This window comes from Polypterus senegalus, chromosome 5, assembly GCF_016835505.1.
Source record: "Polypterus senegalus isolate Bchr_013 chromosome 5, ASM1683550v1, whole genome shotgun sequence".
Taxonomy (NCBI): domain Eukaryota; kingdom Metazoa; phylum Chordata; class Cladistia; order Polypteriformes; family Polypteridae; genus Polypterus; species Polypterus senegalus.
This window is the reverse complement of record NC_053158.1, coordinates 103927776-103953150: the sequence shown is the minus strand read 5'-3', so window position 1 is coordinate 103953150 and position 25375 is coordinate 103927776. Positions and strand designations below refer to the sequence as shown.

The 25375-nt window shown below is 37.0% G+C and overlaps 1 protein-coding gene across 7 annotated transcripts in view; it reads left to right on the top strand.

Annotated features, from left to right (window-relative positions):
• The window catches only part of LOC120529409 (myosin VIIA and Rab interacting protein), a 544611-nt gene that overhangs the window by 136298 nt on the left and 382938 nt on the right, over positions 1–25375 (top strand). The window lies entirely within an intron of this gene.

The following is a 25375-nucleotide window of genomic DNA, read 5'->3' as shown; positions in this document are numbered from 1 at the left end:
AGGCTCTAAACAGGAGATAAGTAAGAACTGTACAGAAAACAGGTGAAAAGAAATAAAAATATCCTGAACTCTGTACAGTGCCAAGCCCCTCTCTGAGCTGTGCTAGCATTTAAACTGACCAAGGGTTGCTGTCACTCATGGATTGCTTAAGACCTGTGTGCAACTTCCTTTTTCTCTCTCCCTTTTTGATCCTAACAAAGCAACACCTACTCTCACAGCTACAGCTCCTGGCACCTGGACTTGAGTTTTATAGTGCTTGCTAACCACGGCTCACTTGAAATTCACTGAACTTCCTTCCTGCTCATATCATGCCATATGTTTTTATATCTCTCTCTCTCTCTCTCTCTCTCTCTCTAAAATCCAGCCATCAATTTTCTTGACCCAGTTGATTCTAGTAAAAAAAATTGTAATGGCAAAAGCACATTCAGGCAAGATGAATTGGAAAGTGAAGCTCTATTTTGGTTCTGGCTGCAATTATTTTGCAAGGTGATGGCTGTAGTCATTGAGACTGTTGATTAATGCTAATTTGTAACTGATTAGTACAGTCTTCTGTGTGAGATTACTGAGAGCAGTATATCTTCTGATGTGAAATAATCCATCAGACCAGCTTTAGAACCTGATGGAATGTTGCATTTTCAAGTCGTGTTTATTGTCATGTGTACTTGGTACAATAAAATTCTTTCTTGTATGTCTCCTCAGATCAATTGACAGTAAAGCAATACAAACAAGACACACACACACTCAAATACATTCCATACAACATAGTGTATATGTACTAGCTTGGAAAAAAAGGCATATTTGAGTTGGGAGAAGAAGAAATAAGTATAGTAAGTAAAATAAAAATTTTAAAAAAGTTGTTTCTAATCATTGAAGTACCCAGTAATCAGAAATTATTGTTTTCCACTAAGAAGAACTTGTCTGTTCTGATGGAAGGTTTTATGAAATCATCAACCAGGGTTTTTATGCGGTGTTAACCGAATTCAGTCCTTGGGGACCCGATTTGGCTGCAGGTTTTCATTCCATCCAGATTAACAATCGGTGATAATAAATTATCACATTAAACTACATGGTCTTGTTTTCTACTCTTCTTTATTCAGAAAAGCATAACAGTATGCTTTTAACATCTATAAGACATATTTAGAAATATTTCTACTTTTACTAGAGCTCTTTTTTGTTGTGTTTGTGTCATTTGGCCCTTTTTCCTGGGTAGTTTACTCCCTTCATTGTACTCCTAATAATGACAATTAAAAACAAACAGAGCATACACCTGAACAAAGAACACTAGGTGTTGAAAGGCTGCAACTATTTCAGTGTAAGACCCTCCGATGTGTATATTAGTAAGTAATGAATTAAACCACCATAATAGCTGGAAAAGTGAATGAAGCTCAATATGAAAATATTGTTAGAAAATAAAAATTACTACATCATCCTCATAATTGCTTAGTACATTTTAATAAGTTAACAAAATTAGTTTTATTTCTACATTGACCCCCAAACACAGAAACCAGGAAATAACAGCTCATTTAATTAGGCTAGGAGTCCAATTAAAAACAGAAGTTGGTTGGAACAAAAACTTGCAGTCACAGGGCGTCCACAGGGCTGCATTTGAGAACCACTGCTCTAATGTATTCAAAGCTTTTATTTCAGGACCTTGGAGAGCCAGTACAGGAGAAAACCGTTCAGTAGTAAAATTGTAGTATCTGTGGGGCAGTGGTTTCAGACACATTTTGTACAAAACACATTTGTGTTTGCACTTCTTTTGAGCAGATCAAAGTTGAATCAATTTATTTGAACTGTAACATCCCATACATAGGGTGAGACTAATAGTTTCTCTTAAGTTTGGACATTATCTGTCCCAAACAGATGTCCCAAGGAATGTACTGTGTTTTGACATGCTGTTCATTATCTATTTTTTTTTTTTAATCTCCTATTAATGAAATAGAGGTGCCATTTTGTTTTCCTTTCCACCCCAGTATTCTTCACTGGCAAAATCATGGTTTCTGCCATATTGTGGTCTTAAATTTGGCTTGGCATCATAGTTTGCACAATTAAGATGAATGGCAAAGAAAGGTTCCAATATCCATTGTAACAATCAATTTGATTTACCTGTGAAAATTTTATTTATAGAACTGACTTGCATTTTGACAAGCAGGCCATGCTGAAGTTTTGCTTTCTCTATAAAGTACAGATAGATACTTTATTAATCCCAAGGGGAAATTCACATAATCCAGCAGCAGTATACTGATACAAAAAACAATATTAAATTAAATAGTAATAAAAATGCATGTAAAAGCAGACAATAACTTGTTAGCATTTACTCCCCCGGGTGCAATTGAAGAGTCACATAGTGTGGTGGAGGAACAATCTCCTCAGTCTGTCAGTGCAGCAAGACAGTGACAAAAGTCTGTCACTGAAGCTACTCCTCTGCCTGGAGATGACACTGTTCAGTGGATGCAGTGGATTTTTCATGATTGACAGGAGTTTGCTTAATGCCCGTCGCTCTGCTACAGATGTTAAACTGTCCAACTTTACTCCTACAATAGAGCCTGCCTTCTTAACAAGTTTGTCCAGGCGTGAGGCGTCCTTCATCTTTATGCTGCCTCCCCAGCACACCACCGCATAGAAGAGGGCACTCGCCACAACCGTCTGGTAGAACATCTGCAGCATCTTATTGCAGATGTTGAAGGATGCCAACCTTCTAAGAAAGTATAGTCGGCGCTGACCTTTCTTACACAGAGCATCAGTATTGGCAGTCCAGTCCAATTTGTCATCCAGCTGCACTTCCAGGTATTTATAGGTCTGTACCCTCTGCACGCAGTCTCCTCTGATGATCACGGGGTCCATGAGGCGCCTGGGCCTCCTAAAATCCACCACCAGTTCCTTGGTTTTGCTGGTGTTCAGGTGTAAGTGATTTGAGCCACACCATTTAACAAAGTCTTTGATTAGCTTCCTGTACTCCTCCTCCTGCCCACTCCTGATGCATTTGAGAACCACTGCTCTAATGTATTAAGTACATTGTGACTGGGGGAAAGGACTGGAGCTTGGGTGCAGATTTTTTTTTTCTCTTTTCTAAATGGTTTTCAACTTCATATCACCTAAACATTTAAATGTGTTTTATTCATATCCTTGCAATGTAATTTGAGTAGAAGCACATGAACATATGCATGCAAAGTAGATTATGTGGCTAATTTAGGTTAATTGATAACCTAAACCTGGGCTTGAGTGAGTGTGTCTGACCTTGCTCTTTCTTCCAAGGGTAGTTCATGCTTTGCTGTTTACATAGAGTGGACCTTGGTCTTGATTGCCTTGTTATAACATAAATTATACAAGTTACTAAATTAAACTGAAGTTTATTGACAGGACTGTTTCTTGCTATAAGAGACACAAATGTAATAACATGCATTTTACAGTACTCTGTACTGTATATTAATCACAACATTATATATACCGTAGCAGATGTAAGTACTATTGTGCATAACAATTCAGGCATGAAACAATGACAATGTGTAAAATTATACTTTTACTTATACCTAGTACAAACATAAGTCTTTAAAAGTAAACATAAATTAGGCTGGATATAGATGTTTGGTGACTTGTGGGCAACCAAGATGAATCAAAATGTGTCAATTACCAGAGTGGCTGCAATAGGAAGTGTGTGGAATGGGTCTCATTCAGAGTAACTGATAACCTTTCAGTGAAGAGGGTAAATTAATTTAATGGTTACTCAGGTGAATGTGGTCTTTACGTATGTTACCTTATTTACTTCTTAACCTGAAATTGGCAGTTGGTGAAGTGATGAGACAGAGAGAGAGAATTGGAGGCAGGGGATGATTAGAGGGCCAGAATCATTAGACTATGGAGGGCAATTTAGCCTGAACATCAGTTTACATTCTGCAGTTTACGAAGGATGGCCAGGGATCTCTTATGAATACATAGAGTCAGGATCTTGTTTATACATCTCATCTGAAGGACGGTGCCATCTTATTTACAGCACAATGTCCCCGTCACTGCACTGAGGCATTGGGATTCACGTTCAGACCACCAACACATCTTGCAGCATCCCAAGCTTTTTTTCAGTGGTGTCCCATCCAAGAACTGGTCAGATCAGAACATGCTTAGTTTCAGGTGGTTGACGACTTGTGAAGTGCATGTGATACGACTGTCCCCAAAGGACAGTATTAAGATATCTCTGTATCAAATGCAGAAAGTTTTTGTTTAGTGGCCAAAGTTCTAATTCGTTGTATACAAATGTAATTTATTTGTTTCATGATAATGATGATGAGTATTCCAAAATCGTGAGTTTTAAATGGCTGGAAACCAAACTTAAATGAGAATTATGTTTTTTGGTCCCCATAGAAGCCTGTTGTTGTATGAACTTTATCTCCATTCTCCATAAATACATGAGAATTTTTTTTCCTCTTTCATTACTACAAGGATGGAGTAAGAAAGAGGTGAAAAAAATAATAAAAAATAATAGTTCCAGAAATGAATTACAGCCATTGTAGGTGTTAATGCATCCACATTCCAGACAAAACTTTCTAGCCTGGCAAAATCCTTCCCTCACTAGGATTTGTTAAAATGTCTTGTGGTCTGATGATGCTATAGAGTAGGCATGTGCAACCTTGACAGGACTATGGGCCGGATTAGAAAGTAGAAAGATTATGCGGGCCCGAGTACTTCAGGATATATATGTATTTCTAAAAATCGAAAATGCAAGAAGGCCAAAAAAAACCCAGCAAATATTTATTAATATTATTTAATAAAAACTCTTTATTAATGCGACGATTGAGATTGCATGGTGGACAGAAGCTTATCAATATTAAGAGATATTGTGGACGTGGAAACTCGCAACATGTTTTCTAGGTGTTTATCAGTAATTCACGTGCTAGTTTTGGATTTTACAAAGTTCATCCTTGAAAAAAGTTGCTCGCATTTATAGGTGCTGCCAAATAGAATCATTATTTTCTGAGCAAAAGCTGTCAGCTTTGGAAACTTGTCACGTGGGAAATAGTTTTTTTAAAAGTCAAGTAATTCAATATCATTGAATTTTGATTTCAGGACAAGGTTCTCTTATAGTTGAATTAATTCCATTTGCAATGAAAGTGGAGCTAGTTCGACATCAACATCAAATGGACAAGAAAAAATTTGCAAGTTTGCTTCTTGATTTTTAAAATCACGGAACCTAGTGTTGAATTCTCCACTCAATGAATCTAATTCATTTGCAAACAATTCACAATAAAAATCTTTGTGGTTCGCAAGTGTGGGAAAATAAGTATTGCCTTCTGTTAATTGGCTTTCCCAGAGTCGAAGCTTATTTTGAAATGATTTTATGTGTCCATAAAGCTCATGAATCATTTGTCCCTGAGTTTGTAATTTAGCATTAAGTTCATTTAGATGTGTTGTTAGGTCGACAAGAAATGCAAGATCACACAGCCAGGGTTTGTTTTCTAGCTCAGGAATAGGTTTTCCTTTCATGTCCATGAAAAGAGAGACCTCATTTCTCGAATCATAAAGTTTCAATGTTTTTCCCTTGCTAAGCCAACGCACTTTACAATAAAATGTAAGATTTTCATGGTCAGAAAGAACGTCAGCCAGAAATTCTTGAAATTGGCGGTGATTTAGCGCCCTGGATTTAATGAAGTTTATACATGCAGTTATTGTGCCCATCACCTGCAAATTTAACTGATTTTGCACATAAGCTTTGCTGGTGTATAATGCAATGCAATACCGACAAATCTTTGGTATTGATTTTGTTACCTGATAATTCGGTTTTTATTTGGGCAACAACTCCGATGTTTGGTCCAATCATCCGCATAACTTTTCCTACTTTAAATCAAATACAGTAAAAACAGTTTTTACTTCCTGGAAAATGTCTTCACCCATTGCTGTATTCTTCATTGGTTGGAGAGCAAGCAATTCTTCCGTACAATTGAAGCTAGCGTCAACTCCGCAAATAAATATAGCCAATTGAGCAGTATCATTAGAGTCTGTACTCTCATCAAGAGCAATGGAAAATGCTTCAAATTTTGATGCAATATTTTTAATGCTTAATTTTATGTCACTGGCCATTTCGTTGATTCGTTGGGTTATTGTCCAACGAGAAAGAATTATCTTTTCCATTTCATGGCTTTTCTCTGGACACAGAACTGCAGTAAGGCATTCCTTGATAAACTCGCCTTCAGAATATGGTTTTGAGTGCTTCACAATTTTTTCGCTAACAATAAAACTTGCACGAACAATATTGTCAGCTACATCAGTATGTTTGCGGAATAACATCTGTTGTGCCGATACACATTTGTTCAAATTTTGTATCTTGTCTGTTCTTAGTTTACCTTTGTAACTGTTGTAATTAGCGTGTTTTGTATTGTAGTGTCTTTTTAAATTGTGTTCCTTTAAAACTGAAATAGTTTCCAAGCATATCAAACAAAGAGGTTTTTCTTTCTGCATTATAAAAAAATAATCATCAGTCCACTTCTCTTGAAATGTACAACTCTCAGCGTCCACTTTTCTCTTCTTTGTTGAAGCCATCTTAATTAGGGTTTGATCAAAAATTTTCAAGTATTTGAAAGTATTGAAATGTAGGCCGATATAGCGTGAAACTCGAAACAACATGCAGATAGGTACAGCACTAGCAAAAACCATGAAAAGACTGTGCTATGCTACACACGACAGCAGAGCAGAGAGATGCAGCAGAGTCAACGACTACGTGACTACGAGCTCTTGCACACTTTAAACGTGCAACACTTCCGGACGTGCTGTAAAAGTGGGGGAAGCACAATATAAAGTACTTCAGAAAGCACTGGCCACATCATACTATCAAAAATTATCCAACAATACCACAAGAACAAACAGGCATCACCAAGAGGGTTAACGGGCCAGATTCAATGATATTTGGAAAAGTTGTTGCGGGCCGTAGGTTGCACATGCCTGCTATGGAGCATTGTAAATGCTAACTAGTATACCAAATGTGGCACACATTAAAATGCTTACCTCTAACAAAGTGATGCAGTACCAGGTACAAAATGGTATTTGTTAAAAACATGTAGCCTTCAACTAGAGAACTTAAAATCTGGAATGATCCAGGACATTTAGTGTTGTATATCAAGAAGGATAATTTATGTAAGCTTAAAGGCCTAACAGATAAATGCAATTTTAGCAGGATATTAAAGTAAAAGATGAAGTAAATCCATAGTCCAATTGAATTGTGTTCTGAAAAATGTTATATTATAAATTAAATAATAATAATTAAATACATAAATGTATAGGTGAAACAACAATTTCAATTACTTTCCCTCTAACTTTTTAAGCTGGTTGCATCTCCTTAAATTCTTACATGCTATTTACACCCCCAAATTTCCATGTGCATGTACAGTATAACTAAACTGTAATTCTGCATTCTGCAATCATTGGAATGAGTACAGTCTCTACCAGCAATACATAATGACCCCACAGCCTAGTAAAAGATGTACTGATAATTGCTTTAATTTTCTGGAATGTTGTAATTTGAAACTTAAGTTAATTTAAAAAATACTGTATTACAAACATTTACTGTTCAATGAGGCTCTGCTTTTTCATGTCACCTAAGGCAGTTCATGTAGATGACTGGTCCAGTAATCTCCTCAACATTTTTGTGAAAAGTGATCAATAACAATGTGCATTTGGACATTTGAGAGCAGCACTTGAAACCCACATATACCAAAAAAATATGGTTTAAATGGAAAAGGTATATGCAACTCTTATCCTGTATGCAAACAATTAAATTGCTTCTTTTATACCAGATTTACTGTCAGTAATAGTTTCTTCATTTTGTATTGGTGCTTGGCTAAACTTAACTGCATGTCTTCAATTTGAACTATCTATAGATTAAATCAGTCACAGTTCGCTATAATTTTGACTGTAAAATACTTCTGTGTATCTTTCTTATAGCCAGATGCTGTTCATAAGAATTTCCTGGAGTGCATTTAAATGGTGACTATATGTGTTGTTTTGATGCAATATTGATATGTATGCCCATTATTTAGTAGCTCCATTCAATCAGTATGCATATTTTTGCTCTGTTACACATATTTACTTAGTATTAATAAATGAGATTACAGGAAATATCACAGTGTTAGGTAGTAAATAGATTTGGTACCCAACAGAGAAGTTAAAGAATCTGCATAATCAGTTCCTTTTCACCTTGTACAATATAGACTATTTTAAATGTACTGGGGGCCATATTATAAAAAGGGATAAAACTGTGGCAGCCTTTACCTATCATGTTGCTTCTATCATATGTCTTTTGTAGCGTGTGGCTGGGATGCCTTCACGCTGGGAGGATCGGGGGAACAAGTGTGGCCAGAGCATTACCTTCCCTGGGACACTAGATGGTAACATAAAACCTACTACTAATCACCGACCCCAAAGCACAATGAACCCCCCCCACCACCCCAAACCCCCCCGCAACCCCAGTATCTCGGATTCCCGAAAGGCTGCATGAGAGTTGGAGTGTGGTGTAGCCCTGTTGGGATCCGCAGGTGCCACCAGGGGGAGCTGCAGCAGGAGCTGCTGAGCACTTATGGGCAGTTCTTCCACCACACCTGGAAGTGCAGCCGGAAGCGAGTAATCAAGCACCTAGAGCACTTCCGGGTGCATTGTAAAAGGAGCCAGCAGCCACTACTCAGGGAGCTAGAGTCGGGAGGAGGAGCGATGAAGCTTGTCCCGAGGACTGAAGGAGGAGAGAAGGAAAATAGTAAAAGAAGGGAGTAACTGTTTGTCCTGTGCTTGGACTGTGTCATACTTGTGGGGAAACGGGGAAGGCATTTCCCACAAGAGGAAAAAGAGAAAATAAACCTAGTGTGCATTGAACTTGTATCCCACGCGTGTCTGTGTTGGTTTTGGCTGGCCGGTTCCAGGCTGGTGGACCACACTTTATTGAAGAATATAATTTAATGTAATTTATATATTTAATTTATTATAGTAACATAAATTATATAGGTCGACATGGTGGTGCAGCGGGTAGCGATGTGGCCTTGGGGTTCACTTCCCGGGTCCTTGACGCGTGGAGTTTGCATGTTCTCCCCGTGTCTGCATGGGTTTCCTCTGGGTGCTCTTGTTTCCTCCCACAGTCCAAAGACATGCAGGTTATGTTCATTGGTGATCCTAAATTGTCCTTAGTGTGTGTTTGGGGTGTACTGTGTGTGCCCTGTGGTGGGCTGGCGCCTTGCCCAGGGTTTGTTTCCTGCCTTGCGCCCTGTGTTGGCTGGGATTGGCTCCAGCAGACCCCTGTGACCCTGTAGTTAGGATATAGCTGGTTTGATGATGGATGGATAAATTATATATAGAATTTATTACTAAATCCTCATGAAATAGACAGTTTCTTTGGTGGCCTGTGGTGTTGAATGTTGAGGTGACCAGAATTTATATTACTGGATTTGGTATCTTAGATTAACACTAAAACTCATAGATTTGTCCCACCTTAAATCCCTTCGCACCTGTCCGTCAGCATCTTTTGTCCTTTAAATGTGTAGTAGCAGCAAGCAGCCTACTATCACATCCCACCACCGCCGCACAGATTTCTCAGCTCAAGTCTGTTTACCTCCATGTCAGTTGCTTAGAGTTGTATAGAGTGAGAAGTCCAGCAAAATGACACCTTTTTATAAATACTATATCATTATTTGGGACACATGCATTTCTTGTGTGTTCATTGTCTACAACAGTCTATGTAAACACATTATTAAAACAAACGTTTTTCATGTTTTAGTAATTGACAAAATGTCGACATGAAGTGTAAAATGTGTGAAGCCTGAAGTCCAAATATCAAATAAACATTTTCACAAAAGATACAAATATAACAGAAAAAGTGTGGTTCTATTCAAGAATGTAACTGCAGAAAAAGAACCCGTGTTAGGGTGCGACATTGACACCTCTTTGATACGACCGATTCGGTGGCACAACGGTATCAAAAATAGGTGTCTCCAATTGAGCCATTAGTTTAGATCTTCTGCTGCACAAATGTAGAATACTGTATTTTGCACTGAAAAGATGAAAAGACCTGTCTCTTTGTTTTCAGATGGGGGCTATTTCACAATAGCTTCACATTCGGTACATTGTGGATGTACAGCACCTTTTCCCCACCAAGTAACCTAAATGTTTTGCGCCTCTCAATCCAAAATCGCATTTCTTTGGATTTATTTTTAGCCCAGGAATACTGCACGCACCTGTTGTATATGATCCTCCTATGTTCCAGAATAGATGACGTCATCATGGTAGGCGGTACTATAGTCGTTATTTAGTTGGTTTTCCTGTGTTTCTCTGCTTGATCAAGGGTGTTGCGTTTCCGGTTTTCTCTAAAATGTTGCATATGCACGGGTCATACGAGGTACTGTAAATGTATGCATGTTTCCCCATCAAGTTTTCTTTTATAAATTCCTTTGTCTGCATATGTGCCATTTATAAGTTGTATGCACATTCAATCCTCATTTTGGACAGTGCTGATGTGTGGTATTTGTTTTTGTTTTTTTTTTTTTTTGCACAGTAAAGCCTTAACTTGTATCAAAAATATTCAGAAGCCTATGTCGTGATATCAGCTAGAATTGCATTACAGTTTTTAAGACCGTGACAAGATCAACAATGCCTCTACTTCCTCAGGAGAATGAGTAAAGCCCAGATGTCCCCCACAACCCTGTGCAGATTCTACAGGTGTACTGTGGAATCCATCCTGACAGGATGCATCACATCCTGGTACAGCAACTGCTCAGTTCAAGACTGCAGAGCTCTGCAGCATGTGGTGAACACAGCACAGCAGATCATGGGCACACAGCTCCCTGTGATTCATGACATCCACACTACATGCTGTGTCAGGAAAGTGAACCGTATCGGGCAGAACCCCAGCCTCCCTGCACTGTCACTTTTCAACCTCCTCTCATCTAGGAAGCAACTAAAGTCCATTTGGACGTGCACCTTCAGGTTCAGGAACAGTTTCTACCCAACTGCTGTCAGTAACCTTATGTCACCTCCACTGCTACCTGAACATATACTTCTGCCACTGTCTCTATTTATTCCTAGGACTCTGGTTTTATTTATTTACTTATTTATATTCATTTATTTATTGTGTGTGGGTTTTGTTTATTTTTGCCTATGTGCATGGTCTGCAGAGGCACATGCAAGCAAGCATTTCATTGTACATGGTACTTGTACACATGACAATAAAGAATTGAAAATTGAAAAATCTAAGGGACTGGAGATTATGCACATTCAAGAGTGGTTTTCAGCCTTGCCTTTTGCACACCAAGGTTTGACTGTAGTAGTGGAAATATCCCCAAGTCATATTGATTTATCTTTGTGAAACATTGAATAATGCAGCACTTTGAGAACATTGAAGCATCTGTTGGCAAATTGGTGAGCCTCAACCCATTCTTGATAGGCCTTTTTTTGGGAAAGCTCCTTATCTATTAGAACATGATTACATTGTTGCCTTTGCTATTTTATATCTCTGTTATTTCAATTTGTCACATTGTTACTATTTATTTATTATTTTTTTTAAATACATGAGCAGTTGATTAGGCAGAACATGAAATGCATTTTCATTGTGCTGTTTTTGTTTGCGTACTGTAAATATTCCTTTTTTTGTTTTTTTTGGAATTGGGGTTGTAAGAATATACAAAGATGTAAGGTATAACGAAATGACATACTGTAAGTACAGGGAGTGCAGAATTATTAGGCAAGTTGTATTTTTGAGGATTAATTTTAATATGGAACAAACACAGTGCTATCAGTCAATCCAAAATGTTAATAAACCTGAAACCTGAATGTTTCACAACGGAAATGTGAGTGTGAACATCATCAGGGGAATACATATGTGCGCACAATTATTAGGCAACTATTAGTGTGCAGATTTATTATGCAACTAAAGGAAAAATGAAAATTTCCCCATCTCACTTGTTTGTTTTCATCTGTTATAGTGAGAATAATAAACACCTCAAAATTTACAAATAAACATCTCTGACATTTCAACAAAAATAAATCAATCAATCAATGACCAATATAGCCACCCTTCTTTCCAATAACAGTCATAAGCCTTTCCATTCATGGAGTCTGTCAGTTTCTTGATCTGTTGACGATCAGCTTTTTGTGGAGCAGTGACTACAGCCTCCCAGACACTCTTCAGAGAGGTGTATTGTTTTTCTCCCCCGTAAATCTAGCGTTTAAGAAGTGCCCACAAGTTCTCGATAGGGTTTAGGTCAGATGAGGAAGGGGGTCCATGTCATTATTCCTTCATCTTTAAGGCCTTTACTGGCTGGCCACGCAGTGGAGAACTTCGATGCAAGTGATGGAGCATTGGCCTGCATAAAAATCATGGTCTTTTTACTGTATCACTGTTTGAAGAAAGTTGATTTTGAGTTCATCTTCAATGCAAAAAGGTCCAACTAGCTCATCTTTAAAAATACCAGCTCATACCAGTACCCCACCTCCACGTTGGAGTGGAGCTCTGTGCCCATTACTGATCCACAGGTCCATCCATCTGGTCCATCAAGAGTCACTCTCATCTCATCGGTCCATAAAACCTTTGAAAAAAATCTGTCTTCAGATATTTCTTGGCCCAGTTTTGACGTTTCAACTTATGTTTCTTGTTCAGTGGTGGTTGGGTTTCAGCTCTCCTTACCTTGGCCATGTCTTTGAGCACTGAACACCTTGTACTTCTGGGCACTCCAGGTAGGTTGCAGCTCTGGAATATGAAAGTACTGGAGGATAATGGGTTCCTGGTAGCTTCACGTTTGATTCTTCTCAAATCTTTGGCAGCTAATTTGCGTCTTTTGTTCTCAACACGTTTCTTGCGACCCTGTTGACTATTTGCAACAAAATGTTTGATGGTTCTGTGATCACACACCAATATCTTAGCAATTCCAAAAGTGCTGCATCCCTCTGAAAGACTTTTACAATTTTTGACTTTTCAGAGTCAGTTAAATCTCTTTTTTGGCCCATTTTGCCTGAGGAAAACTAGCTGCCTAATAATTCTGCACACCTTAATATAGGGTGTTGATCTCCTTAGGCCACACCCTCCCTCATTACACAAATACACATCACCTGACGTGCTTAAATCCAATAAGCATTCAAGTTAATACAGCTTGGAGTTGGAATATACACATTAAAAATGATGATATGGTCAAAATACTCACTTGCCTAATAATTGTGCACACAGTGTATATAGTAAGATAAGCAAGGAAAAGCACCCAATATAAATGAAAAATACAGGCACTGACAGCATAGAGATATTAGTATATAATAGCATATAATTACCATATACTAGTATATTAGCATATTATATATAGCATATTATATATAATATAAGTTATTACTAAGAGCAGTTCAGTGTCATTTTTATGAATCATTTTGCATAGTGCATTATTCTTCTGAAAATGTCATTATAATATGTTGCAGATATGAAGACAATTACCTGATTGTCAACAGTTTTTTTTGAAAGCCTGTGGGATTAAAATCTTAATTTCGTGAAGAGGCTTATTTTCTGTTGTGAAAATGAACAACGTGCTATTACTAACCAGGTGCATGGACTCGAGGGAGATTGCTTTATGACCCCCTTGCTTCAAGTATGAATTATAAGTGGCAGTATTTAATCAAACTAAGCAATATTTTATATTCTTCATGTGATCATGTATTTTTGCCCGTTGAAGCATTTTTGATGGCCGTGTTGCAGAAATCATTTTTGTAATACTTTTTAGAATTTAAGTTTTTCAGTTGTATTGAATTTTAACCGCTTTAAAGAAAAATGAAATCATTCTGGAATGCAGACTCTGAGGTAGCCTGTGATTCTGAAGTAAAGCACTTTGTTTCCTTTCATGTAACCTAAGATAGGATTATCTAGGGTCCCATGTATGGAACTGGTATTTTAGATTCGAATGTTATCACCTATGCTGACAGTCTTGCACGTTAAAAACTGTAAGGGCTTTGTTCGAAAAAAGTATTGTTGGCATATGAATGATTTTAACATAAGACCAAATCCTGTATGATATGCTTCTGAGACGTCTTTGTTAAATAAATAACAAATAAAGGAGCCCTATAAGCAAAACAGAGTTCAGCCATTTACAAGACCATATGTAACAATTAGGTTTGGGGCTTCTTGTGAGATCTGTAGGATTCAGTCCCATTTGATCTTTTTAAATTGCACTTTCTCTTCTAAGCCCAACTCACTCCACACTATTTAAAATGCCTCCTTGTACACAGATTGTTGTTTAACATCCTAACATTTAACATCTACTCACATAGAGATCAGGTTTATTATGAAGTAATTAGTCAAAGATGATGAGGCATCCTTAAAGTTAGCCTTAGAGTTTCAGCATGCTTGACTATTTGAGAACAGCATGTATACCAGAAGTTTACCAAATTCTAACGAAGTTTTGGACAATTCCCTTTTTTGTCATATATTATATTATAATATATTATTATAATGTGGCAAAATGAAAAGCAGATAATAAGTGAAATAAACGCAAACTGCACCTTATTCTGCACCATACAACCAGGAACTGCAGCAGTGCCTATCAACCACACCACTACACCTGACCAGGAGAGAAAATGTATTAAGTTTTGTGCTCATAAAATATATACATTTTGGAAGGAGCAGAATTTCAGTCATGCATGGAATCACTGGATTTTACTTTGAATATTTGATGCAGACAGCTCTAAAATAATCAAATTCTGAAAAATAGAAAGCTGGTTCTTAAGTGTTAATTGGGTATGGGATCGTCTGTTTAAAATCAAGAAGTTCAGCAGTTTCCTATGAAGTAATTTTGTTTTCCCAAATTTAAGGTAAAATTGTATATTCTTTTGCCTGTGTTATGTTAAGGGGACTTGCACTTTTCCACTTCAACAAGATAAAGGGCCATAGAACCAGTATAGTATAAGTTACCACAATTGATTGCTCATTAAGTAAGGGATCTGAATCACCTAGTTAGTGCGATTTAGGATTATAGTGATTTGAAGACTTTCCGAATGGTGTCTGAAAAGTCTGTGGCACTCAAAATGTGAAAATGGTGAGATAGGTACCATTCAACAGTATTTGTAATTACAATCTTGACCCAAGTACTTTTTTGGATACTCTGACTTGAAAAATGTATGAGATGTACAACTTCTCAGTTAAATTAGAATATGTTACACACATATTTATGAGGAATATATCTAAAGGGTAGCTACCATCCATTCATTGTTTGAAATTCCAGTTGAAAGGTCATGTTCCAAGTGTTGTTTCAGATTATCTAGGTGCATAATCTTTTGAGAAAATTGTTGATGCTGCCTTAATATTCATCAATCAAGTAAAATAAATGTATTGATGAAAGACGGTGCCAGATGTAGGCTGAAGCTAAACAACCTACCATTTAGGGCCTCACAATTTGCAGGGGCCTTATAAAAATTTCTGAAAATGTTTTGGGATTTTAAATAGTTTTTCATATGCTGTAATTTTAATATTACATCAGCAAAAGTATTCATTTGAAAAATTTGTAGTTTTGATTTGAAATACGTTTACTGTATATTAAATAACTAATAGGAATATACAGTTATGTGGTATTCAATTTTTTTTTGTACTGATCCAAGGTCCTATTTTGGTATGCACCTTTTGTGAGATCTTCTGGTGTAGCTTTTTAATGAGGGACCTCCAAGCTTTATATGGCTTTCGGCCTCACCTCATCTAGATGTGGGAGTGCTGAAAGGTTATATTTAAGGTACAGCTGTTCAATAGATGAAAATATGTTGTCAGTGCAAAAATCATTAAAGGTTGTTCTGCATAGTTGGGGGTAATTGTAACTAGTGCACCAAAGAAGAGTCTGAGCAAGATTTTTCTGTCCTTTATAAATAGTTGTACAGTTTTTTTTTTTCCCTAATTTCTTCCATAATTGCATACTTTGTCACACCCATTGCAGCTTAGTCATAAAAAACTATAGCACCTTACTGCAGATGTCGTTTTTTTTTATAATAATTCTCTTGCTACCTTGATACAATTATATGAATGTTCAATTTTAATTTTTTTGTTTGTGTTTCCTTTGGAAGCAAAAAGCTCCCTAATTGGAATAAGTTCTTTTAAATTGCGGCATTTTAAGTAATCAAAAAATATAGAGATATGATATTAAAAGATGATGTCCCTCCCATAGTGATACGGCGATAAACAAATCGCATAAGAGAAAATAAACTTAGCTTTCTTTACTGACGATTCACGCGGCATTACAAACAGAGTAAGCTATAGCAAACAATACATAAGGTTGGATCTTGATATATACAGTCTGCCATTTTCCATTGCTGCGCTGAAAAGGATTTTTGGGACGAATGACGATAACATCATCCAGCCGTCGGCTTCAAAGGGTTTGGCCGTCGTCCAAGCCTTTTTATACTGGCTGCTCCATGTGCTGGTCCTTTCTGGTCTCCAAACAAGGACAGTAAAGGACTCAACCCCACCTCCAAAAATACAATAATAGCACAATGCCTATACTCGCAGTTGTCCTTTATTCTTCAAACTGCTAAAGTAATGGTTTTCTAAATGCAAGCAGACTAGCCCCTGTGTGCCAAACTTTGCCTGTTCATGTGAATGAATCCATAAAATTGTTTTACAGAAACAGTGACATTAACCTTAATATCATTAATAATATACAGTGGTGTGAAAAACTATTTGCCCCCTTCCTGATTTCTTATTCTTTTGCATGTTTGTCACACAAAATTTTTCTGATCATCAAACACATTTAACCATTAGTCAAATATAACACAAGTAAACACAAAATGCAGTTTTTAAATGATGGTTTTATTATTTAGGAGAAAAAATCCAAACCTACATGGCCCTGTGTGAAAAAGTAATTGCCCCCTGAACCTAATAACTAGTTGGGCCACCCTTAGCAGCAATAACTGCAATCAAGCGTTTGCGATAACTTGCAATGAGTCTTTTACAGCGCTCTGGAGGGATTTTGGCCCACTCATCTTTGCAGAATTGTTGTAATTCAGCTTTATTTGAGGGTTTTCTAGCATGAACCGCCTTTTTAAGGTCATGCCATAGCATCTCAATTGGATTCAGGTCAGGACTTTGACTAGGCCACTCCAAAGTCTTCATTTTGTTTTTCTTCAGCCATTCAGAGGTGGATTTGCTGGTGTGTTTTGTGTCACTGTCCTGTTGCAACACCCAAGATTGCTTCAGCTTGAGTTGACGAACAGATGGCCGGACATTCTCCTTCAGGATTTTTTGGTAGACAGTAGAATTCATGGTTCCATCTATCACAGCAAGCCTTCCAGGTCCTGAAGCAGCAAAACAACCCCAGACCATCACACTACCACCACCATATTTTACTGTTGGTATGATGTTCTTTTCTGAAATGCTGTGTTCCTTTTACGCCAGATGTAACAAGACATTTGCCTTCCAAAAAGTTCAACTTTTGTCTCATCAGTTCACAAGGTATTTTCCCAAAAGTCTTGGCAATCATTGAGATGTTTCTTAGCAAAATTGAGACAAGCCCTAATGTTCTTTTTGCTTAACAGTGGTTTGCGTCTTGGAAATCTGCCATGCAGGCCGTTTTTGCCCAGTCTCTTTCTTATGGTGGAGTCGTGAACACTGACCTTAATTGAGGCAAGTGAGGCCTGCAGTTCTTTAGACGTTGTCCTGGGGTCTTTTGTGACCTCTCGGATGAGTCGTCTCTGCGCTCTTGGGGTAATTTTGGTCGGCCGGCCACTCCTGGGAAGGTTCACCACTGTTCCATGTTTTTGCCATTTGTGGATAATGGCTCTCACTGTGGTTCGCTGGAGTCCCAAAGCTTTAGACATGGCTTTATAACCTTTACCAGACTGATAGATCTCAATTACTTCTGTTCTCATTTGTTCCTGAATTTCTTTGGATCTTAGCATGATGTCTAGCTTTTGAGGTGCTTTTGGTCTACTTCTCTGTGTCAGGCAGCTCCTATTTAAGTGATTTCTTGATTGAAACAGGTGTGGCAGTAATCAGGCTTGGGGGTGGCTACGTAAATTGAACTCCGGTGTGATACACCACAGTTAGGTTATTTTTAACAAGGGGAAAAAACTTTTCCACACAGGGCAATGTAGGTTTGGATTTTTTCTCCCTAAATAATAAAAACCATCATTTAAAAACTGCATTTTGTGTTTACTTGTGTTATATTTGACTAATGGTTAAATGTGTTTGATGATCAGAAACATTTTGTGTGACAAACATGCAAAAGAATAAGAAATCAGGAAGGGGGCAAATAGTTTTTCACACCACTGTATACACTCACCTAAAGGATTATTAGGAACACCATACTAATACGGTGTTTGACCCCCTTTTGCCTTCAGAACTGCCTTAATTCTATGTGGCATTGATTCAACAAGGTGCTGAAAGCATTCTTTAGAAACGTTGGCCCATATTGATAAGATAGCATCTTGCAGTTGATGGAGATTTGTGGGATGCACATCCAGGGAACGAAGCTCCCATTCCACCACATCCCAAAGATGCTCTATTGGGTTGAGATCTAGTAACTGTGGGGGCCATATTAGTACAGTGAACTCATTGTCATGTTCAAGAAACCAATTTGAAATTATTTGAGCTTTGTGACATGGTGCATTATCCTGCTGGAAGTAGCCATCAGAGGATGGGTACATGGTGGTCATGAAGGGATGGACATGGTCAGAAACAATGCTCAGGTAGCCCGTGGCATTTAAACGATGCCCAATTGGCACTAAGGAGCCTAAAGTGTGCCAAGAAAACATCCCCCACACCATTACACCACCACCAGCCTGCACAGTGGTAACAAGGCATGATGGATCCATGTTCTCATTCTGTTTACGCCAAATTCTGACTCTACCATTTGAATGTCTCAACAGAAATTGAGACTCATCAGACCAGGCAACATTTTTCCAGTCTTCAACTGTCCAAGTTTGGTGAGCTCATGCAAATTGTAGCCTCTTTTTCCTATTTGTAGTGGAGATGAGTGGTACCCAGTGGGGTCTTCTGCTGTTGTAGCCCATCCGCCTCAAGGTTGCGCGTGTTGTGGCTTCACAAATGCTTTGCTGCATACCTCGGTTGTAACGAGTGGTTATTTCAGTCAAAGTTGCTCTTCTATCAGCTTGAATCAGTCGGCCCATTCTCCTCTGACCTCTAGCATTAACAAGGCATTTTCGCCCACAGGACTGCAGCATACTGGATGTTTTTTCCCTTTTCACACCATTCTTTGTAAACCCTAGAAATGGTTGTGCGTGAAAATCCCAGTAACTGAGCAGATTGTGAAATACTCAGACCGGCCCGTCTGGCACCAACAACCATGCCACGCTCAAAATTGCTTAAATCACCTTTCTTTCCCATTCTGACATTCAGTTTGGAGTTCAGGAGATTGTCTTGACCAGGACCACACCCCTAAATGCATTGAAGCAACTGCCATGTGATTGGTTGATTAGATAATTACATTAATGAGAAATTCCTAATAATCCTTTAGGTGAGTGTGTGTGTATGTGTATATATATATATATATGTATATGTATATGTATATGTATATGTATATGTATATGTATATGTATATATATGTATATGTATATATATATATATATGTATATATATATATATGTATATATATATGTGTGTATATATATATATATATATATATATATATATATATATATATATATATATATATCTCAATCACTGTATACTTCACTGTGAGGACTGTATTGGACAAGTGATGAGCAGTACCTGGTTGTCTCCACACATACTGCTTAGAATTAAGGCCAAAAAGTTCTATCTTGGTCTCATCAGACCAGAGAATCTTATTTCTCACCATCTCGGAGTCTTTCAGGTGTCTTTTAGCAAACTCCATGCTGGCTGTCATATGTCTTGCCTCTCCTCAGTGTGTGGAGAAAGTAATCAAAGAAATCAAATGTATGTTTTTATTCTAAAACAGTAAAACTAAGAGCAGTTTACTTCTCAAAATGGAGTGGTGCAGGATCAAACTCGCGACCTTTTGATTCCCAGTCAGCATCTGATTCTATTGCGCCACATAGGCAGTCATAATAAACGGGTGTCAATGTCGCATGTTAAGGCGGCTTTTTGTTTCTGCAGTTATATTTTTGAATAAAAGCGCAATTGTTGTGTTAGATTTGTAGCTTTTGTGAAAGTATTTCTTTGATACTTCAGGCTTCATACATTATATAGTTTATGCCTACATTTTGTCATCTACTAGTAGAATATAAAAAACGTTTCTGTTTTAACAATGTGTTTACACAGATTACTGTAGAAACGGAACAGACATGAAATGCATATGTTCCAAACAATGATCTATAATTTCCACTCTAAAACTCCACTTCACTCCCAGAAAATCAATCAAGGCATGAGCTGGGAGAAGTTTGTGCATGTTCTAGGTCGGTGGGGGGATGGAATAGCCGGCTGCTTGCAGCCTGATTTTATCAGCACATTTAGATGACAAAAGACGCTGGTGGAGAGCTGTGAATGATTTTAAGAAGCGATTTAAGGTGTGTTGGATTTACGAGTTTTTTCGTAGGCTCTGGTAATTCTAGTGTTAATAGAGTAAAAGAACCAGGCAGGTGAAAGTTATGTTATATTTAAGCTTTTTTAAATATAAATAGTGGCATATGAAGAAAATGGATTATGGTTTGTATAAACTATACAACCTAAAAGTGCTAAATGTGGAATTTCAGGGGGCACATAAACTTGTAGTTATTCTTCTTAACTGGCCCCATCATCTGTGCTGGGCTAATCAGCCTGGCTATCTCAATATGGATGCCTAAAGAGTTGGTCTTCTCAAAATTGAGAAATAAGAAGGGGGTTGGAGTGGAGAAGGAGAGAGGCAGAGAGACCAAGTTTATAATAGTCGTATGCCATGGACCAAAAAGTCCTCGTGGTACAGAGGGGCTGTCCTGATTCAAAGGCCAATCCTAATCTGCCGCAACCCAGAATCTAACACCCTACTTCAAACCAGTTCTTGTTTCTGTTTCTAGGCTAACTTCATTGCCTTTTCATGTCTGACTAGTTGACCAACTGATGGATTTCCTGAAGAGAAGGCTGATGGTCCTGCAGAAAATTATAACAAAGCACCCTTTCAAATCCAGTTATAAGTAGACCCTTCTACTCCTCCCCATGCCAATTGCTGGCCTGTTAATGGTAGCTGCCCTTAGCCAGTAAATTTATTCTGTAGGATTTCAGTTAGGAGCTACATGAAAGAAAAGTTTTCAAATAAACGTACTACCTTAAACATTTATGTTACAAATTGACAATAAAAAAAAAAAATATATAAGATACTATTCTCCACTATACAAGGTTGTGCAGTGTTATTGTCATGGTAACGCAGCTTCCTCATCTCATCCATTTAGAATGATTCATTTTTGTTGCTGATCACGCTTACAACTGTAGTATTATTGGATAATTTGAAGACAGAATTTGCATGGTGTCTAGTCATGCACGCATAACAGGAAATAAAGCGGGGTTAAAGCAGCCTTAGGAATACTGTTTTTGGAGTCCAGTCTTTCTTTCCAAAATTGTAAAATCTACTTACATAAACTGTAGTGAAGTCATAGATCAGACAACTTGAGTATTGGTTTGAAGAGAATTTTTATGTTATATTCTTTGACATGACAAGTAATTCATTAAAGATAGGTAAAAGTAAAAAAAGGTTTAGCATTCTGAAGGCAAAGAGTTCAGTATTCAGATTCTATGGGTATTAAAATGAAAGAGAACCTCTGTCAGGGAATTATGCAAATACAGGGTAGTACGGAAAGAAAATAAGTTTCTTTTGAAAAGCAGTAATAAACTTGTTCTGGCAATCATTTCAAATGAAAGAAGTGCCAGATGACTGAAAAGTTAAATGGAGCTTGGTTATTATAAACTAATAATCCTTTTTGCTATTCCATTTAAAATAGTGGAAACTATACTCAAATTAATGTAATTTACAAATAAGAAAAGCAAAATTCTAAATGACAAATGCCTAAATTGGCCCAGATCCTGCCAAACATATATTTATTACAGACATTTTGAAAAGTTACAGTATGTATGGTGCACAAATATGGGGCATTATATTCAAACTCTGGTATTGCAAAACTGTTTGTATTAACACTACTAAAAGGTCACAGCAGTGCTATGAAAGAAACTGCCAGTTTTATCCCAGGACTAAAGGGAATTTGTAAGTTTAATAAACGAAAACAAATTTGCTTCTCTATGCTTTAATAGAAAAGGGTATGTATTGATTATATTCTTTAAATAATTAAATTATCAGTAAAACTGTTCTTAAAGTATATTTTCAGTTAAATTATAACCTCTGTAATCAAGAATATTGGCAGAAATAAACAGTGCATTGAAAATAGAATCTAGGAAGTGCTCCATCAAATATAGATTTCTTTAAAAGTAAGCAAACTTATCACAGTCCCAGCTTCAGTTTTATCTTGTGAAATGTATTCCAATAAAATATTTAAACAATGCTATACTAGTTGAATAAAAGCTCTTGATGAGCTCATTCTCTACCTTTTAGTAAAAGGTCATTTAAACTTGTGAGATGTTTTGCTTCATAATAAAGCACTTCACAATTCTATTTCCTGCCTTGCACACCTCTCCCTTTTTCCATGACTTTTCAGGGGTCATTATTCAACATTGTGGGTTTGCTGAAAGGTTTCACACAAGTTTTTTGATGCAAAGAGAATTTTCTGCATCTTAATATCGGCCAAACCAAGGAACTGGTTATTGATTTTCTGCTGCGCCATTGAACCTCCATTTCTGGGTACTTTTTACAGAGTGGATGAAGAGGTGGTGTACAACTACAGATACTTTTGGATCCACATCAGTGGCAGGTTGGAATTGTCTCATAATACAGAGGTGCTGTTTAAGAAAAGGCAAAGCAGGCTCTTTTTCTTAGGAGACTGTGTTTATGTAAAGTGGGTAATGACATCCTTCACATCTTCTAGAAGTCTGTAATGGGTAGTGCTGTTTTCTGTGTTGTGGCATGCTGAGCTGGTAACATCACTTCGAGAGGCCCACAAATTAACAACCTAATTAAAAGGGCAGGATCAATTATTGAGTGCAATCTTGAAGTAGTAGCAAAGGAAAGAATGAAAACTAAACTGTAAGACTGATATTTCTGCCATTACAAATAATGCTGCACATCTTTGCTCAGACACACTAACAGAGTACTTTCAGCCAACAAATTATTTGGCAGTGTGTAAAGAAACACTACTGGGGCTCCTTTATACCAACAGTTATACACCTACGTAATGCCTCACTGGATGTGACTGCTATGTCAGAAGTTTTCTTTATTTTAAAATTTTCTTTCTTTTTAGTCATTCTGGTGTGTGCTTAGACTTTAGTGTTTGTGTATATATTTATCTATCCATTTATGTATTTATTTATTTAAAGAGCTTTCGTAAAAGTCCAGATGTCCTCCTAAGATACACAAATGTTCTATCTAAATCTGAAACTGTTTGTTTGATTATAAATATGAATATAAATTGAAACAAACCTGTTTTTATATTGTTGCAGTACCTTTTTAAAATCATTGATTTATTGTTCATCTTGTTTAAATATCTTAATCAGTTTCTCTACCCAATTATACACTGTAACAAGTGGAGTATATAATTGAAAATTTGTAGCAGTAAATTTTGTATTTGGGAACTTTTGCTTAATTGTTAAGAGTGAAACAACAGACACATAACCAAACACTTCCTGCAAAGTTAATATTGTATTGCCTTCATAAACATTCATGCGAGTTCCACAGGTAAATCCTATAATAGTCTCAGATCCTTCAATTCAGTAACTTTTTTTAAGCTGTTTTATTCTGATTCTTACATGCGCATTGTCTTTATCCATGTGATGTTCCCCAAATGTGGGGAAATGATAGTTTGCTACACTATTTACTAAATGTGGCTAATACGTTTTTATTATGGAGTGAGAACTAAATAGACTGAAATGTCAGAGAAGTGTTTTATCATTGCAATAAGGTTTAATTTGGTTTCATAAAATTAACAATAGTAGGAGGAGTGGAAAATGCATTATTCTAGGATTCTATTTTTATAAATATACTATATAGTAAAATTATAATGTGTGTGTGTGTATGTGTGTATACTGTCCCTTAGAGTGATATAATTGGTCAGTTTGGCTTTGGTGACAAGATTGAAAGATGTGCAAGTGTGAGACATAAATGGAAGAGTAAAGGCATAGGAGGTACACTGAGAGATTGCCTTCAAGGATGTGACATATAAAAAACAGGCAGGCGGAGAGGTGGTGATTTAAAAATAATGGCACAGTCTGAGAAGCAGACTTTATGTGAACATGCTTGAGAAAGGGAGCACTGGTGATTAAGTAATAAGAATAAAATAAGGAGGAAAAGTACTTAAAGTACGCGTAGGGGAAGTGATTGCAAATATTACTAGTAAATAAACTATTTTACTACCTGCCTTCGACAGGAATCATGGCTAGTATATTATAAAGAAATTAAAATCCATATTGTCAGAAGTTATTTTTTTAATGATAAAAATTGGATTTTAATAATATTATGAGTGGTATGTTATTTTTTTGTGTTTCTCTTACTAGGGATAGTTTCTTGTGATGTCTCTGTGGGGGTTTTAATGTAGACCAAAGGAATTCAGTTTTTGTACTTTGTTACAATCAAAAGCTTCCCCGAAAAGTGAATAATTTTAAGGTTGTTTTCAGTGCCATTTTGTTTTCATCACAGGCACTGCCATTTTGGAATGAGTGGTTTGGTTGCTGCTTTGGCAGTCTAGCTAATTATGCACCTGATGTTCATAACAGTTGACATCACTGGGTTAACTAAGTAATTGTCACCATGTTCATTCCTGGATTATTTGACATTCAATTAAAAATAGCTATACTTGCAACTTTTATTATTGTGCCTCCTAGCTACAGAAGCTATCTCTGTATTTATTTTAATTTATGGTTAGCGATTTGGCTTTTTAGACTCCATTTCTGACTTCCAGTATCAACCATTGCCTATTTGACTACATTCTTATCTCTTGGTCATTGCTTATAAAATTAACTGACCTACCTTAGAGTAAAACAATATTAGCAGTGTCAGTCAGAGCTTTTTTTCTTCCCCTAAAGCTACAGTGAATTTGAATTTCTAAAAATCAATTCCAGAAGGAAGAAAAAAATCATAGCACATAAAGATTTCTTGATGAGGTTAATAATAATAAATAACCCCTTTTGTACATTTTCCATTTTTAATAGAGTGCAAGATTGATTTTTAATTAATATTCATTTGTAACATTTACAATCTCCTAAGAAATTTTACATTCCAGCAAATACTGTCCAAAATTGTAAATAGTATTTTGCTTGGATAAAGTGAGCTAATTCATCTTGTCATACTGTCTGCCTAAAGCATATTTACTCTGGACACTAATACAGCTGGCTCAG